The following is a 4,861-nucleotide window of genomic DNA, read 5'->3' on the forward strand; positions in this document are numbered from 1 at the left end:
AAAAAGAGATTTCTGTTGCTCTCCTGGTGGGAGAGATACTCACGAATTCTGCATTTCAGGGGGCGCCAGCTGCTGCCTGGCGCGGAGTTTGGAGGCCCCACGTTGGGCACCAGCTGCGGGGCGGGTCCCTGTCTCTTGTGCGCCGCTGGTGCCGTGCACCGCGTTGCTGTTCGGATCCTTGGCTCTCTGTGGCTACTGGATGCTGGCGACTCTGTGGGTCGTTGCGCTTCCAGGCCAGTTCTGTTCCAAGCTACTGGGAACTCCCTCTATGTTTCGCGATCCGTCGGCCACCGGATCACGAGGGGAGGTGCAGGAACGGGGAAAGCAAGATCTTCACGAGTGGTTGTTTACGAAGGGACAGCCCCCTCCGGGGAGACTGAATCGTAGGCAGTAAGACACAGGATACAGTTCAGTCAGACTCAGTGGTATAGCTCCGTGATACAGCTCCTTTATTCAGTGATTCAGCTCTGATTTATTAGGGGGAAACCAGGATATTTATAGTGTGGAGGCAGTAGCAAAAGCCTTAGTTGATAGGTGCTTTGTAGGATGCCCCATTTACATGTGGTGGTGGGCTTCTGCCAGGCTGTCAGACAGTGCCTGATTATCACACAGGAAAACCTGGCAGTTTCATGCCGGAGGACATGTATCTGTGGTGGGCACTTCAAAAGGTGAGTCAGGAAGAGAGCAGGAAGGTGCCCCGCTGAGAAAGGGAGTCCTTCCATTCACGCCGAGCCGGCTTGCGGCTATCCGGACATGGAGAGACTGCTGCCTTAAACAGCAGGGGTTCCCAACAGACAGCCTTGTCTAGTTCCTGATTTTATTATTTATTTATTTATTTATTTTTATTTTTATGTGTATGCATGTATTGCCTGCATGTAGGCAAGTGAACCCTGTTGTGCAATGCCCGCAGAGGTCAAAAGAGGCTGTCAGATCCCCTGGGACTGGAGTTAACAGACAGTTGTTAGCTGCCATGTGGATGCTGGGATACAAATCTGGGTCTTCTGCAAGAACAACCAGTGTTCATAACGGCTGAGCCATCTCTCCAGCCCCTGGTTCCTGATTCTAAAGGGAATGTTTCCAGTTTTTTTCCATTTAGAATGATGTTGGATGTGAGTTTGTTGTATATAGCTTTAATTACGTTGAGGTAGGTTCCCTCCAGTCCAATTCCCAGTAGGACTTTGAACATAAATGCATGCTGAATTCTGTCAAAAGCTTTTTCTGCATCTATTGAGATGACAATGTGGTTTTTGTCTTTGAATCCATTTTATGATTAATGGTGTTTATTGACTTGCATATATTGAACCATCCCTGCATCTCTGGAATAAAGCCTACTTGATCATGGTGAATGATCTTTTTGATATGTGCCTGTATGCAGTTTGTAAGTATTTGTTGAGAATTTTTGTACCTATGTTCATTAAGATATGGGTCTATAGTTTTCTTTTTTTAATATTTTATTATTTTTATTTTATGTGTATGAGTGTATTGCCTGCATGTATGTGAGTGCGCCTGTGTCTTGCAATGGCCATGGAGGTCAAAAGAGGGCTTTGGGTTCTCCTGGAACTGGAGTTAAGGATGGTTCGTAGCTGCCATGTGGGCGCTGGGAATCAAACCAGGGTCCTCTGCAAGAGCAGTCAGTGCTCTCAACCGCTGAGCCATCTCTCCAGCCCCCATAGTTTTCTTTTTTGATTGTGTCTTTACCCGGTTTGGGTATTAGAGTGATGCTGGTGTCATAGAAGGAATTTGGGAGTTCTCCCTCTGTTTCTATTGTTTTGAATAATTTAAGTAGTATTGGTTGGAGGTCTTCTTTAAATGTCTGGTAGAATTCTGATGTAAATCTATCTGGGCCTGGATTTTTTTTAGTTGGGAGGCTTTGTATTACTGTTTGAATTTCCTTATATGTTATGGGTCTGTTTAATCTGTCGATCTCTTCTTGGTTTAGTTTTGGTGGGTCCCACGATTTTAGATATCCATCCATTTCTTTTAGATTTTTCAAATTTAGTGGCATATAGGTTCTTAAAATATTCCCTTATAATGGTCTGGATCTTTTGATGTTCTGTTGTTTCCCCTTTCATCTCTGATTTTGTTGATTTGGATTTGCTCTTTCTTTTGGTTAACTGGGCTAAGGGTCTGCCTATCTTGTTTAGCTTTTCAAAGAACCAGCTCTTAGATACATTGATTCTTTGTATTGTTTTTGCTTTAATTTCATTAATTTCTGCTCTGATTTTTGTTATTTCTCTTTTTCTGCTGGGTTTGGGTTTCATTTGTTCTTGCCTTTCCATTGTCTTGAGTTGCAATGTTAGGTCATTTATTTGTGCTCTTACTGATTCTTTAATGTAGACAGTTAGACCTATAAACTTCCCTCTTAGGACTGCTTTTAAAGTGTCTCAGAGGTTGTGTTGTGTTGTATTGTCCTTTTCATTGAATTCTAGGAATTCTTTTATTTCTTTCTTAATTTCTCCTTTGATTCGCTCACCACGAGTTTGTGTAGTGACTAAGGCTTTGTCCAGTGTTGATTTTGAACTTTATTGCATTGTGGTCTGATAGAATACATGAAATTATTTCTTTTTTCTTTTCTTTTTTTTCTATTTGTTGAGGTTTGTTTTGTGGCCCAGTATGTGGTCAATTTTTTAAAAAGTTCCATGGGGTGCTGAGTAGAAAGTGTATTCTTGGGCTGGAGAGATGGCTCAGTGGTTACGAACAGTGGTTGTTCTTGCAGAAGACCCGGATCGAATCCCAGCACCCTCATGGCAGCCAACAACTGTCCATAACTCCAGTCCCAGGGGATCCAACAGCTTCTTCTGACCTCTGCAGGCATTGTACAATATGGGTGCACTTATGCAGGCAATACATGCATACACATTAAAAAAAAAGTTAAAAAAAGAAAGTGTATTCTTTGGTGCTTAGGTAGAATATTTGAAAGATGTCTGTTAGTTCCATTTGATGTATGGTAGCATTTAATTTAGATGTCTCTCTGTTTATTCTTTGTCCAGTTGACCTATCTAATGGAGACAGTGGAGTATTGGAGTCCCTTACTATTACCGAGTTGGGGTTAATCTATGTCTTAAAGTCCTGTAGTGTTGTTTTTATGAATTTGGGTGCACCAGAATTTGGAGCATATATGTTAAGGATTGTAATATCTTCTTGGTTGATTGTTCCTTTCATCAGAATGAAGTGACCCTCCTTATCTCTTCTGATTTGTTTTCCTTTGAATTCTATTTTGTCAGATATTAGAATTGCAGACCCTGCTTGTTTCTTAGTGCCATTTTCTTGGAATAGTCTTTTCCATCCTTTTACCTTAAGGTAGTGCCTGTCCTTGAAGGTGAGATGGGTTTCTTGCAAACAGCAAAGAGATGGATTTTGTTTCTTAATCCATTCACTTAGCCTGTGTCTTTTGACTGGGGGATTTCAGTTCGTTGATATTTAAGGTTATTATTGAAAGATGTGTGTTGTTTGCCATCACTTTGATTGCTGTTTGTGTTCTCTGTCTAATTTTATGCTTCCTCAATTATACCTTTATTTATTTTCTTTCATTGCCCCTGGGTATAGTTGTTTCTCTCTCCACTCTCTATATTGTTTCAAGTATTCTTTGAAGGGCTGGTTTTGTGACATGTATTCTTTCAAGGTTTTTCATGTCATGGAAGATTTTTCTTCCCCCCTCAACTATAATATACATTTTTGCTGGGTAAAGTATTCTGGGCTGGCATCCATGGTCATTTTGAACTGGGAATATTTTGGTCCAGGCTCTTCTGGCTTTCATAGTTTGCACTGAAAAGTCAGGGGCTGGAGAGATGACTCAGCGGTTGAGAGAACTGGCTGCTCTTGCAGCGGTTCAATTTCCAGCATCCACATGGCAGCCAACAACTGTCCTTAACTCCAGTTCCAAGGGCTCCAACGCCCTCTTCTGACTTCCATGGGCATTGCATGACACAGGTGCACTTATATACATGCAGGTAATAACACTCATATATTGTTTTTCTTTTGCTGCTTTCACTATTCTCTCTTTGTTCTGTTCATTGAGTGTTTTTACCATGATATGTTGTGGGTAGTTTCGTTTCTGATCCTGCCTATTTGGTGTTCCTTGTGCTTCCCCCATCCCCTGTATGGGGATGTCTTTCCTTAATTTCAGGAAATTCTCTTCTATAATCCTGTTGAAGATCTGGTCAACACCATTAGTCTGAAATTCTTCTCCTTCCTCTATTCCTATGATCTGTAGATTTGGTCTTTTCTTGGTGTCCCACATCTCTTGCATATTCCATTCCCGTGTTTTAAAAAAAATTTTCCAGCCAGGCGTGGTGGTGCACGCCTTTAATCCCAGCACTCGGGAGGCAGAGGCAGGTGGATCTCTGTGAGTTCGAGGCCAGCCTGGTCTACATGGTGAGTTCCAGGACAGCTGGGGCTACAGGAAGACCCTGTCTCAAAAAGACAAAAAAAAAAAAATTCCATACGCTAGTTGTGGTGGCACACGCCTGTAGTCCCAGCACTTGGGAGGCAGAGGCAGGCAGATCTCTGTGAATTCAAGGCCAGCCTGGTCTACATAGTGAGCTCCAGGCCAGCTGGGGCTACAGAGAAACTCTGTTTCGAAAAGACCAAAAAAAATTTTTTTTTTTTCTCCATAATCTGCTTGAGCGGTCCAATTTTTCAATTTTAACTTCCAGTGTTGATATTCTGTTTTCCATTTCATTCATTCTAGTGGTGAGGCTTTCCCCTGTTGTTTCAAGTTGGCTTATTGAATTTTGCACTCCCTTCATTTCTGCTTGAGTTTTCTTCAATGTTTCTATCTCTTTTGTGAATTCATTCAGAAGTTTATCCCTGTCTTCTTTGAGTTCTTTGATTTGTTCGTGTGTTCTTTAAATTCGTTGAA

Source organism: Nannospalax galili, unplaced genomic scaffold (assembly GCF_000622305.1).
Source record: "Nannospalax galili isolate Female #2095 unplaced genomic scaffold, S.galili_v1.0 scaffold707, whole genome shotgun sequence".
NCBI lineage: Eukaryota > Metazoa > Chordata > Mammalia > Rodentia > Spalacidae > Nannospalax > Nannospalax galili.